Raw genomic sequence first — 15,267 nt, 5'->3', positions numbered from 1 at the left:
ATGCTATCATGCTATATAACAAGGGGCTTATTCTGTAATGTGGCTATCAGTAACGAAATTCCAGAAAGCAACGAGACGGGTCTCGCCTGCGCCAGAAAGCTATGAAAAGCGTAAGACGGGTCCCACGTCGTCGCTTTGGTACTAAGTCTGAAGTCCGGCTTTTCCCAGATCTTTAGAGTGGTATAGTAATAATGTTATAATATAATACTAATATACGATACATTGTATACTATGTGCGATTCCTAATCACTTCTCATATTTTTTTTTTGCAGAGGAAAACTTGAGAAACGAGGGTTGGAAATGAATGAAGAATTCACTTTTGCACCTGGTTATACTACAAAACAATTGTTTAACTAGGTTGTTTCTGAAAGAAAGATGAAATCATTTCTTTGCAAAAGAAGTAGCAACTAATGAATCAAACGAGAAAAACAGTAGTTGATAGTTCTTGCATGTTACACCGTACTTGGACATTGTTACCAATAAAATACAAAAAAAAATAATCCAGATCACTTCATACGTATTTGGAGCCACAAATCACATCTGATATCAATACTTGGAAATAAATCTAGCTTCTGAAAGAAAGAGTTCGTCTTTAAGGCCACGCCCAAAACCTCTGTGCACGGAAAGGAGCTTGTTCAGTGAGACTACGTTGATTAGTTGGTACACACCTCGTAAAAGGGAATACGCCTGATTTCATTTCAAGGATCTGCTGAGAGGTCAGACATGGTGAACACAGAAATTTGGTGGAAGTTCACATTGGCACAGATTTTTAGTTCTTTCGTTTATCATTTGCAGTTAGAGGAGAGAGAAGTAGAGCTTCCTCCACCTTACGTTAATACATTGGAAAGAAATAAAGAAAAATATTTCCTAAACAAAAAAATCTGTTCTTGTTGGATTTTGTGTGTACATGTTACATGTTTTACTACCTGACTTGTCTTTATGAAGGTCTTTTTTCTCTAAAATCTCAAAAATTGCTGCAAACATACGTCATACAACAAACATAGATAGTTCCGAGAAATCACAGTAGTATAAGTACAGTAACAGTGAAACAACAAAAAGTGAAACAAAACTTTAAAAAAGTGGAGTAAACATTGTATTAGGTATATTATTATTGTAGCTTCATTGTTCGCACAAAGCTAAACACATAGATGAGCACATTTTACAAAAGCTTAAACTAAAGGCAAAATATCAGCAAGTAAAAATGGAGGAGAAAACCACAGCTGAACCTCTAATCACTAGCCATTTAACCTGGGGAAAGCTTTGTTGTAAAGTATCATCTGGAATCGGGGAATCGACGCCGTCATTTCTTTGCATGTTAAAGGCATCACCCCACGAATCTGAGGTGGTGCAGATTTCAGGTGGAGTATTCGTATATGGGGTGTGAGACTACGGAGAGGGAAGTGATTCCGTCCATTTCTTCCTAAATGCCGTAAAAAACGGCCCGGAAGATGCGGCGCTGCACAAGGCTGGCGCGCTCCAGTCGAACTCCCTGTAGAAAATAGTGCGCCAAAACACCTGAAGCCGTATCTTCCGGGCCGTTTTTTACGGCAATTAGGAAAAAATGGACGGAATCACCCTCCTCTCTATAGTCTCCCATCCCGTATGCGAATACTCCACCTGAAATCTGCACCACCTCAGATTCGTGGGGTGATGCCTTTAGGAGCCCCAAACAGAAATTTAAACTGGCAAGTCCTACGAATTTCTTAAGACAAAAAATACCTATCAACTGTCAAATTCACAATTTTTTTTTCACATTTGACAGATGTTTTTAAAATGTCACTGACGTTAACAAGTTTCCCCTCATTATCTGATTCTACCTACGTATGTTACCTTTTCCATTCCCCCCACCCGAATGTCTGTTGTTATTTTCTTTATGGGCGACAAACGACAAATTACTGTTTCTTCTTACTTTCTCATTGAAAGAAGATTTTCAAAGTAATTTTAATCACAAACAACAGATTACTTCACGAATACATGTTCCACTTCGGGCTTACCAACAGAAAATGAAAATTAATCCGAAAACCTATCCGCTCTTTCTCTGAACGGATGTGAAAAATTGAGGCTTTGCTATTTCGCTATCGTTAACGAGAAGAAATATGAGAGAAATCTGAGAAGAACACGAACAAAATGAAAAGAGGAAGCATAAGATATTAATCAAATTGAGAGGGATTGATTTCCTTCCGCAAGTAAGAAAAAGGTGGGGGTCTCACATTTCGTCGAGTCGAATGGGAACGGAGAGTGAGTTGTCCGACGAGGCGTTGTAACTACGAATCTCAACAGCTATAGGCAGGGATTGAAAACAAAATGTGAAAATGAGAAAGAAGTGTCGGAAGACGAAGGGAATTCTTGAAGTTGCACTGGATAGAAACATCAACACCTAGGAAATGTTCATCGGGAATGAATTACGGAATCGAATTCGGTGGCCACGGCTACTGAAAAAAACATTCTTGCCTGATGATTAATTAACAACGGCCTTCTCGATGGAAACATCTTAATGGTGGATTCTAAAAGCGCTGTGTAGATCTTTTCTGAATAAAGGAATAAACAATAGTTTTTACATGCAGTGAAAACAAACGGACTCTGGACCGTCGTAAGAAGTGAACTACGGATCGGTTCTAGTTTCGTTTAATAATGCAAGATCGTTCGCTAATAATTCACGGTTAATTAATAAAAGAAATTAATAGAAACTAAAACAAAAAATAAATAAAATATAAATTAAAAATTAATAAATGATCGTTCTTTGCAGTTATGGATTAATGTAATCTTGTTGGAAATAAATCCAACACCTTGCAAACTTTAATCGATCTTGGTCGGTTTTCCTCGGTCATTAAGCAATATAAGGGTGTCATCACCATTTTTTTGTCGTGTGACTATTCGTTCGCACATTCGATTCGTTTAGTTTTACCTTAATATTTCCCATATTCTTCTTAAAGTTACGTAGAAAATTAAAAATTTTCAAAAGAGAATGTAAAGAGATTGAATTCGAAGCTGTAACGGACATCCAAACGGTTCCAAATACATATGTATTGGTGCTCCAGGCGGCTACAAATATTTCTTAAGTAATTTCGAAATTCCTCATTGAAATTCAGTTTCAATTTCAATTTCGGTTCCGAAAAGACATCAAAACACTCAATACACCATAGTTTATTCGTACAACTGCTCTTTTCAAATTGAAATGGCACGCGTGAAGTTGTTTTTTTTCCGATGTATGCTTTATAATATGAGCTGTTGAAGCCGAAGAAAGAACCGTAATCGTAATGGTAATCTAAGTACCTAGAACAACTACCCACAGCTTCGGATTCTTGAAAAATGATGGTTATCTCACTTCAGTGCTTGATACCGCCCTAGTATGGGCAATAAAAGTGTCCGATAATGCTCAAAATGAGGGACGGATGTAGTGTAGTGGTTAGAGGCTCCGCTTCCTGCACGATCGATCAGAGGTTCGATCCGCCCTAGTGCTCACCAAGCCTTTCATTCCTCCGGGGTGGATAAATTGGTACCAGACTTGTCTGGGAGGATAAAAACACTGACTTGACCCATCGGTTAGCCACCGCAAGTCATTGTATAGGCCAGTTACACGTTCGTAAAAGCTCAAACGATTCCGAATTCAAGTGAACGTAAGGGCACTTCCCAAGCGGACTGAGTAATCCCAGACACTTTAGACACACTTTAATGGTCAAATAAAAATAATCAACGCATTCTTTTCCGAACATGGCCTACAATGATCGTCATCTTTTCTAGTCGATGGAACCATAAGGAGATACGCGCTTCCGTAAATACACAAAGTCCGAAAATTGGGTTCCTGAGTGGATTAGGCCAAAAGTCAAGTTGTTTTCCGTTACGAACTTCGAATTCCTTCAGAAGAGAAAGGACGGCGTACAGAAAGAATACTTCTTCACCACTACACTCATATATGTTGCTGCCTATCAAAAAATAAAGTAGAAGGTTCGATTTTCAACGCGCGCTTTAAGGATTTCGGACTTTTTCAATTCTATGCAAGCTGAATATTCGGATACTATTTCTACGCATTTAGAATACGGTGAAAACAGAATGAAGGTCGGTGCAGTTGCGTGGGGCAGCTGCGCTTCCAGCGACGTGGTGGAGCGCAGTAGCTAGGGTCCAGGTGGGACCTTTGCAAACACCACCCATTGCTGCAGTTCGCCAGGTTAGGTCCCACTTCGACTCCAAAAAATGTCTCCAACGCACCGGTTGCGCAACCACACCGTGCTTCATGTTGGTTTGACCAGACTGTACAAAACTTAAGGCAATTGTATTATGAAAAGCTATGTTGGATTTTTACTCTGCATTTGGTGCTTGATTTCTGTTTATTTTTGCTCTATTTCTGTGCATTACCCTTGAATTAGGTGGTCAAAATTAGTTGAATGAATATTTTAGTTAGTATTAGTTAGTTATTGTTAGTTGTTAATAATCATATATATATGTATATATATGTATATATATGTATACATATATATACATATATATATGTATATATATGTATACATATATACATATATATACATGTATATATGTATATATATGTATATCACATGCCATATATTACCAATCCATTCTACTAATTTCTCTAATATTTGCATTATTATAGGTGCCGTACTAAGATAAAGTGTCATTTGGGGGAAAGTACTCAGTGCCGCCCTCATTTCTCGAAGTAAATAATCAAATCGATTGGGGCCCTGAGGCCTAAGCATTAGTCTTAGAGGATCTATGACATGTAAACTTAAAGGCATCACCCCACGAATCTGAGGTGGTAATGATTTCAGGTGGAGTATTGTACATTGTACGTACCATTTTGTACAAGAGGTTCGATTGGAGCGCGCCAGTCTTGTGCGGCGCCGCATCTTCCGGGCCGTTTTTTACGGCAATTAGCAAAAATGACGGAAAACCCCTTCCGAGTCTCCCATCTCGTAACGATACCCACCAAATCCACCACCCAGATCGTGGTATGCCCTTAAAGGCACCCCCACCAGTTCAGGTGGAGTATTTTTATACGGCATGGTAGATTATGGAGAGCGGGTGATTCCGTCCATTTCTTCCTAATTGCCGTAAAAAAACGGCCCGGAAGATACAGCTTCGGCATTCCAGCGCGCTATTTTCTACAAGGATTTCGATTGGAGCGCGCCAGCCTTGTGCGCCGCATCTTCCGGACCGTTTTTTACGGCAATTACGAAGAAATGGACTGAATCACCCCTCTCCATAATCTACTATGCCGTATAAGAATAAGCCACCTGAAATCCGTACCCCCTCAGATTCGTGAGGTGATGATTTTAAGTTGCTATTAGAAAAAAAAGTAAGTTAGAGCTTTGGGAAATAAGGGCGCCACTGAGCGGCTCCCAACCAACGAACTGGCACAAATTCATAACAGATCATTCCTATGGATGACTGTCAGGATTCGCGATACGCGACACCAATCACGAATTATAGCATAAATACCTGTCATTTATAATGTGCATAAATTTTCCTTCATGTAAGGACCTTGCGCTTTTCAGCCGTGTTTGTGAAGAAACTGTGAACCAAATTGTATATATTACCATAGAAATAGAACAAGAAAGGCGCTGGCTATCCATGCGCAAAAGAAGGAAGAAATGCTCGTGTCAATGCATATTCTCGCATACATATTGTCACCGCAGCATCAGAGAGTTTCGGCACAATAAAAAATGTTTAAATGAAGAAAAAGAATGAAATAATGAAGAAAAATCACTTTATATCACTGTGTTGCGCTTTAATGAACAAAGATGTTTATGGCGAAAAAAGGAAATTAGTTCAACAATTAAGCGATATTCATTTTTTTAAGCACAACAAGGTGAGTACCGCTTAAAATGAAACGTTTGTAAGGAAGACTTCCAAGAAAAAATCCCTGTGCTATTTCTGCAAAAGTTCCCTTAAATATTGGCACAGGGGAAATTTGAATGCTATTCGCCAAATTGCATTTGAATTTCATATTTTCTAAGGAGAAACCGTTTATTATTTGTTTGATTGTATGACGAGTGGTTTTTTAAAATGATTTGATGATTTTTTTTTTATGATTTTGATTAGGCGGTTATAATATTTTCCCATCGTCGATGAGTTCACCAAATTGGAAGAGAGCACTTCACTTTTAATAGGGATTGGTTTTGGGTAGGCTACCCCATAAAACGGTAATTAAATCTACTAAGATCATCTCCTTTCGGTAAAAAGAAAGAAATCGTAGTGGTCAACATTGATAGTTATCGTCGGAAAATTCGGCAGCCTTAAGAAAATCCTTAAAAGGAGAGAAACTCGCCAGAATTCCTGAAATAATTAGCCATCAGAACAGAAAGGAATGAGATGTTTTTAGGTTAGAAAGAACTGTTTCGGAAGCATTTTATGACAAAAGCAAGCCGGAGAAAATTGACCACAGAAAAAGGCTTTTACACAAGAATAGAGAATGTTGTTTGACGGGCAAACGGAATTCCCTTCCAGCAAATTGAACTTCCTACTCTGGCATGCAATGAAAGGCGGTCCTCAAGTTTCTCGCGAATAAAAACAATAATTGTGTTTATTTCTGAGGGGGGTTCTGATTTGAGATTAAGAGAAGGCCCAGCGCCTGGATACACGTTTCTCTTCGGAAACAGAAACCAACAGAAAAAAATGGCAATCGAATGGTGGAACAGATCATTACATTGCAATGACTACAGCAAAAACAATCTACATAAGGCATTTCTGATTGTGTTACACAGTGCGACACGAAAAACAACGTGTAGACGACGGGAAAAATATATGAGGCGCAAACAGAAGTATTATGTGGACACTAAGGCGGGGGAGAACAATTGTCAAGTGACATTCATGTTTAGTTTTCATCGTCTTGTTTGCTGCGAAATACCACCCAAAATATCCACGAAACAGCCGGCAAACAATGACATTGCTGAAATCTTATCGCATAGTTGATATGTTTTCGACTATGACAGCCTGGTCCTCTTCGCAACTCTCGAAATCCACTTAACGGCTCGTCAAAAAAATAGAATGTGACAGTGTGAAAACAAATTCAAGCATGTTTTCCGATTTTTCTTAGCGTTTTTTGACGGCACGTGATTGAAAGTTAACGTGAATTGGTTTCCATCGACAGAGATGTAAGTGCTATTTCAGGATTTTTTTTCTTCAAATCGCCCTAACGTAGCTTTTACTTACTAAAAAATGGGAATCAATGCTTATACGTTAATTGTAGTTTAGAAGAAATGAAGAAACGGGCTTCATCCTATAAACGAAGCTACGTGTCTACGAAACCATTTGATAATATACATAATTTACATGAAATTGCGATGTCTGATCTGCGATAACGAATTCGTTAATCAGTTTCACACATCCGCTTCGTAGATCCCTTACAACTATCGTAGCATACGTTGCTCTCCCCATGGGTCACAATCCAAGTAGGAAACGATTATTCCTGAAAGATTATAATTTTAAATAACCGTATTCTCAACCCGATCGTAATTTTTTCGGCGTACATTGAGTTCTCAACTCATCCAAGTTGATGGCGTCTTTGAAAAATCAACTTTTCTCTCCTTATTGTGGTTAAAAGTTTTTATTTATTCTTTATTAGCGCATTTTGAATGAATCATTGTTCCAAATGGAAATTTTTTTATTTGTAACTGCATGATAAGGATACATACAAACTATCCTCGTTTTGTAGCCTATTAAAGTACACTTCGATTGTTCTAACAATATATGTACAAAAAGTAACCACAAGTTCCTGTTCTAGTTTCTAATAATTTCTAGAAATTTTGCGGCTACTAACGTGATTATTTTCGTCATTCAGAGATTTTCACTGTCCAAGAGAGCCCTTTTGAACGAACATCGGGGAAAAAACAAGGGGATGTAGAGACCAAAGAAAAAAACAAAGACTGACAAAAAACAAAAAACAATTAGTTCAGACGAGAAACACTTGCTAACACATGTCCACTGTCACACTGAAGATTTTATAGAAATGACAAGATTTCCTGGTTGCCTCAATCACAAGAAAAAATAATTGAATTGATTATGTTGTAAATAAAGTAGCTAAGGGCGCACTAGTCACGTCACTAGGGACGGGTGTGGCGCAGTCGGTTAGAGGTCCGTTATAGGCACACTGTCGACGGTTCGAACCGGCCCAGCGGAAACCAAGCCTTTCATCCCTCCGGAGTCGATAAATTTGTGCCAGACTTGTCAGGGAGGATAAAAACACTGGCTTGATCATCGGCTGGCTCCCGCAAGTCATTGTATAGGCCAATACGCGTTCCAAAACCTCAACGATTACGAATTCCAGTAGAACGCGTTGGCGCATACCAAGTGGACTGATACGCCAGTGACTTTATCCTTCTTTCCTTATGTTGCAAATAATGCTGTTATAACTTAATCAAAAGTATTTGCTCATTATGCAGTAGTAATAGTGTAGGAATAAGCTTTTAATTAACAGATCCTCCTTTGAAAATTCTAAAATTTCCACTGTAGAGTTGTAATAACTGGATTAGTGACTAGGTGTAGGCATGAGAAACGAATTACCGTACTGCCGTAAGTAGCACATGCACTTGTGGATGCTAACTGTATGCAATGGAATAAATCATCTTCATGTTTTTTTTTTTAACGGTTGATTTTCTTCTTCAATAGTGCTAATATTTTTACAGAGTTTTCATTTATATCCACTTCATAATCATTTTAAAAATTCTAAAGAATGATACCATGGGTTAGAGGGGGGAGGGTGAAGGAGGGGGCGTATACGAAGCTACCTGCCTCCTTGTAACAAATGGAATTAGAAGTTTGAGTATATCGCACGCACGAGCTGTATGGTTTGCATAGTTACATGGCGGAAATTAGCCACATATTGCAGAGCGCCCCAAGCGAGGTACATAGGTCAAATACCCTGAGGGAACGTTGAATTTTTGGTAACAACACACCGTTTCGTTGCACTGAACTGTTTGACACTGGGTTGACCTGACGGGTCTACTGCGGTCACTCGGTAGCGATAGGTGGTCCTAGTGAGAGTGACCTTCGGGTACAGTACTTTTGAGTAGTAGATACAATCTGCACAGTTTTATGAGGGAAGTTATCCAGATATTGCAGAAAGCCCCAACCGAGATAGGTCAAATACTTGGGATTTTAGGGAGCGTGGGATCTTAGGTACCAACACTCCGTCTCGTTACGCTGAACTGCCTGACGTTATCGACCCGAAGTACTCTGATGAATAGTGTCACGTGAATCGTCACGTTCTACAGGATATGAATCGGTGACGAATGGATGTATTCCATCCGAGCTCTTCCTGTAATTCGAGAAGTTGGGGTGGAACTATGTTCCAGGACGACATGCCCCGGCGGAGATGCAAGTAAATCCTTCATACGATAACACCTGCCAATTAAGGAAGTAAGTAGTACGTTCAAAGTGAACCCAGCATAACTCTATCCGCTAAACTCTCCTCCGACTAAATTTCGATCTTCAAAATGAATCAGACTCTCGAATAATTCCAGAAAATCTTTTTGCGCTTGGAGCTGAAATGTGATATCAGCCATATGCTTCCGAAGTTGACCGTTTATTAAACCACATGGAAGCGTTTCGATAATGAGTTTAGCGCGTTCCACATGCGCTTAATGGGCACCATTAAAAAACTGACTACAGACAACGTTCGTGAAAGTTTTAAATGTTGGGTTCTTTCCGTGAGTAGGTGGGCTCTGGAGGCATTGTTGCTGAGAACAGCAGCTAAAACACGAAACACTGCCTGTAAATCCAGGAATCACAAGCGCCAAGGGTTCCAGTTTACACAACGAGACAACTTCTTACGCCTATAAGATTAACGAAAAGAAGCCGCTCAAAGTGATTTTTCTGCTTCAATTTCTTACATAAGTGCGAATGATGAAATCCACATTTGATCTCATTTCGTCAATCGCGTGAAAGAAGAGAGTTGTCTCGTTAGGTAAACTGGCCCCTCTGGTGATTTCAAGGCTTCTGAGTTGCAAGCGGTTTCCGTTTCCGCTGCGATAGATGTGAGCTACCTTACGAACTCTATTTACTACTAAAGAAAACAGAGGAAATTACTCTAAACGGAGAACTCGAGTGAGATCTGCTCTTTACAGAATTATACAATTACTAATATGTGATCACAAAGTGCTGCGGGTGTGTTGTAGCGGTTAGAGGTTCTGCTGCCTGCACGATCGATCGGAGGTTCGAATCCGCCCTAGTGCTCACCAAGCCTTTCATCCCTCCGAGGTCGATAAACTGGTACCAGACTTGTCTGGGAGGATAAAAACATTGACGCGACATAACTCGGGCGAACCCCCGCAAGTCATTGTATGGGCCAGTTACACGTTCGTAAACCTCAAACGATTCTGAATTGAATGGAACGTGGGGGCGCATCCCAAGCAGATTTACGCCAGACACTTTAACTTTAACTTTAATCACAAAGTTTATATGCATATGAACTCTGCCCTATGTTTCATTTCGGTAAGTTATTATTATTATTTATCAATTTAAATGTTCCAAATACAATTATTACTTCCCGATTTGGTGAATGGATTTGACCACAACATTCTGCGCTTCGTATGCCGGGATTTCTTCTTTTTCATTGTTCTGGTCGTACGGATCCAGAGAATTTTAGAAGGAATAAAGAATACGTCAATGGATAAGCGAAGAAAGCAAATATTAAACAATTAAATGGTGGTGTAAGAAAAAAGCAATGAATCGACGAGGTAACAAGTAAATAAAGAAATATATATGTAAATGAATCAGCTGATTTCATCTTTTTTGAACACATTGTGACGAATTATCACTTCAAGCGAGAGTCAACGTTTCACAAGCGAAACATGACGGAGCGTCGGAAAGCGTTGGAACGGTTCTTCATTTTGCACAAACATAACAAATGACATCCGGCATGGTGCATGAGCGGAAATCCTTCATGTTTGATTGTCTCTCGTCGGAAAAGAATCATTATACATTCGCCCAAATGGTACCTACGCCAAAAAAAAGTGAACAACTCCATTTCAATCAGAAAAGCTTCATATTCAGCATTTAGAATGAAACGAAAAGAATGGAACAAAAAACTAATGATATTTATCTTTTTAGCTCACCTCCAGAAGTATCACCGGATAGTTCGCTTTGAGAAAAAGAAACGTTTCCAAAACAAGTGGTTAATAACAGAGCAGGAAAGATTTGGAAAAAAAAATTTTTGAACTAAATGTGATAACTCAACACTGCTTTTTCTGCTAAGACGGCCTCCTTTGTGGTCTGCCGGAGCGAAACTGAAAGGTGAAAGAGCGATGATGCGGAAACTGAACCGCGCTTCTTAGGATGCGCTGAATTTCTACTCTATTCTATTCCCTCCCTTGCCAACGACTAAAATCACTGAACAAGTAAAATCACTGGCCTATTCTCGACTCGATCATGGAATTTTTTAGGCTGCAAAAATCGTAATCGAATAACTGAACAGAGAGTGTTGCGTGGTTGTTATAGGGTCGGAAAAAATTACAACTAGACATAAAGCTGTCTCTTTTGAACAACAATCAACCCATTAATCCTCTATGAAGCTCGGGAAGATAGGGAGAACGATTCAAAATTCATTCGTTATTTAATTAAAATTAAAGAAAACTTATTATGCGCCGGGATCTACAACTGTACATATTTTCATTGGAGAATACAATGTTTTGTAGCCAATTCCTATCTAGTTCATGACATTTCATCAGAACATACTTGAATGACGAGCGTAGATTGATAATTAGATCGCAAGTGGTTACGAAGCGAAAATGAATCAAATAAAGAGAAGAATTAAAGGAAAGAAAACTAAATGTTAGTGCCTAATCCCACAATAAATAAACACAAATATGGGTGTGAAAGGAGCGGAAATAATTTAGAATTCACTGCGTTTGAAACAGCGAAAGTGCATCCAATATTGCCATTTTTAAATTAGATTTTATAATTTGCAAATGCTGCTCTTATTTTTATTGGACTTCATTGTACTAATCAAATAAGGACCGTAAATAAGTTTCTTGCTACCGTTACACTTTCGTCTTCGAAAAAGCGGTGTGTTTCTCGAAATGGAAACTAAGAAGACGTCATTTCACCTCATTTAAAAGCAGTGATCGAAAAAAAGAGAAAAAAGATTTTATGGACAAAAATGACATTGGACCTGAGGAAATTTCGACATACTAATCTAATCCTCCAAACTAAAACCTGACTTCTTGTTTTACTTTAGACAATATTTACGATGTTAAGATCTTTGTAAGAAAAGATAAGATTAGAGATGTAGACACCAGTAGGAACACAATCACGCTCAATTTGTCCTGAAAAACGGTTGTGAGAAACGGCCATGGCGAACGATTTTTCCAACGAGGTACCTAGTAACGTGCCATGTCCGCAAGCGACGGCGTACGTGTTGCGTTAGTCAGCGTCCAACGACAAACAACAAGCTGCTGATACGTTGTCGCGCTCGCAAGCAGGGGCGGTGTATCTGCACACTGTCGCAAATATTGCACTTTAGGTGCCTCGTAAGAGATTTCGATCGCCAAAGTCATTTCCGCCGTCTTTTTTAGGGACATCTGAAGGGAATTGAGCGTGTTAGGGCCCATACTTATGATTTACACCGCTAATCCCCACTTTCCGTGGAGATTAGTTCTCGATTTCCAACAATGTCGATTTCCTGACTACGCTGTCTTTGAATAGATCTTAAGAGGATGAAGTTTAGTACATAATTATGTGTATAAAGGTCGCGATGTCTAATAACTATTAGTTAAAGGCATCACTCCACGAATCTGAGGTGGTGCAGATTTCAGGTGGAGTATTCTTATAAGGGATAGAAGATTATGGAGAGGGGGGTGATTCCGTCCATTTCTTCCTAAGTGCCGTAAAAAACAGCCCGGAAGATACGGCTTCGGGCGTTCTGGCGCACTATTTTCTACAAGTTCGACTGGAGCACGCCAGTCTTGTGCGGCGCCGAATCTTCCGGGCCGTTTTTTACGGCAATTGGGAAGAAATGGAAGAAAAAATGGGAAGAAATAACAATACTACACCTGAAATCTGCACCACCTCAGATTCGTGGGGTGATTCATTCGTAGCCTTTAAGCAATGTTGTATGAGTAATTTAGATAGGATCTTGCTGTTACCAGTGGTTGCATGTGATTGATAGCATTGGGGTTAGGTAATGCAGAGCAACAACTCAAAAACGAGCACTTACGTGCTGCTGTCTCGAGCTCAGCTGTGAACTGAACAAGATGGATGAGAGGATGATTGAACATAGATGCAAGGTTTCACGTTTCATTCCCCTACGTCCGTATTTTCGTCCGCAAACAAAGGGTGGAAGAAAGGAAATGTGAAATTCTCAGCTTGTGTGCTGTGTGCTGTGAACTGTGCTAAGAACCACCTAGGACACTTGCGATAAGTCCCAGTAGAATCTGATAGGTCTAGGACGTAAAACCAGGGTCTTTTCAGTAAACTAGATCTTATATCTTATTATACAGTTGGACAAACCACAGATACCAACATTTCGTTTGCAACTTGCATTATCGACCATAATATAAACCACTGAACTGTTCGAATTCCCGGACACTCAAAAATCACGGAACTTCACACACATCAAACTTGGGTGATGAAACGGATCGAAACATTGCAAAGGCTCCTACGGTGCCTCACTGTTGCACTCCTAATCGCATAGGAAGGATCTCGAGGTAGAGTGTGCAATTAATTCCACGAAATAACATTCGAAAGGCGCTGTAACGAGCGGTGATGAGAAGCGAGGCATGAGGAGGGAGCGGAACATTGCCCGATGATCAAACTTCTCCTTTTGTGTAGGATTTGAATGAATTTATCCAGTACGGGCAATCAACGATGCTGATCACGGATATGGCTGCTCGCTGGACGGAAGCTTCCAGCAGCTATCGATTTCAGCAATTTTTTTTCGATATTTTTTCACTTTCGCTGCAAATCTAGACCGTAGACTTTGCAGAATGCGATGAGTGCAGCGAGGATATTTTATTGCGAATGTCGACACGTCGTCTAAAGCACCTTCAGGCAAATCTTGGTAGTACTGACTATTTTCTACATGAACGGTGAAAAGATGAGAGCTTATGGTTTTTTTTTTCAAACGCACTGATCACAATTTCTACATAAGTAAAGAAACGTCCGAACTTTCTAAGATATTCTAAACTTTCTAACTTCTTCTGTAAATTTTTATTCAAGTATTTCTAAACACGCGTTTCTTTCTCGCGCTAGTATTTGTGTTCAAGAAAATAGTGCTATCAGCGCGAGAGAACGGTGAACATAATTGTGGAAGCGAAGATAAAGAATAAAGTGTCTGGCGTTAATCAATCCGCTTGGGATGCGCCCCCACGTTCACTTCAACTCAGAATCGTTTGAGGTTTACGAACGTGTAACTGGCCTATACAATGACTTGCGGTGGCTAGCCGATGTGTTAAGTCAGTGTTTTTATCCTTCCAGACAAGTCTGGCACCAATTTATCGACCCCGGAGAGATGAAAGACTTGGTGAGCACTAAGGCGGATTCGAACCTCCGATCGATCGATGTATGTAGGAAGCGGAACCTCTAATCGCTACACTACACCCGCTCGGAAGCGAAGAAGTGCATGAAAATACATATGGGACCAAATAGATAGTTAGCAGCTGTTTTCGACTAAATAAAATATGTAGAACGGGATGGAGAGGAGATTTTATTCAATCATTTGTTAGATCATAGTGTTTTCACTCGGAAAATATGATCTTTCGAATGTGATGAAAGTGAATAACGGGAAGTATCAAGGTAAAACATCGAGGGTGCAGTAAGAGAGAAATTTATTTCAGGTGACGTGGAAGATTTGCCTCAAGATTCATTTTATATGAGACAGAATTATAAATGCACGAGGGCGTGACATTGTTCAATACGTTTCTACACTTGCTGTGTCACAAGTGAGAATAAAAACTATTTTCTGCTGTTTTTCTTCAATCCCTCAACTCGGGAATGAGTAGAGGGAATATTTTTATTGGCCAGTCATTTTCTAATATATCTCAAACATTTTCGGAGGCCGTTAATGGAGTTGAGATGATAAGAACGAAAAAAAAACGATGTTTAGATGCAAGCAGTTCTTCTCGTATTCATTTTCTGATCGTCGTTGCTCTAAAATCGTAATTTAATCATCTAAGATGAAGAACAAATTATGAGGACAACAGAATCTCAGCATGTAACAGTTAGAGTTAAAACCGAATGTGAATTCCTGAAACAGTACAACTAACACGAAAATGCGAACATCATTTACAACAACTCCAAAATCTCCTTAGGATTTTTCGA

Source organism: Necator americanus, chromosome IV (genome assembly GCF_031761385.1).
Source record: "Necator americanus strain Aroian chromosome IV, whole genome shotgun sequence".
NCBI lineage: Eukaryota > Metazoa > Nematoda > Chromadorea > Rhabditida > Ancylostomatidae > Necator > Necator americanus.
Note: the sequence above shows the minus strand (reverse complement) of the source record.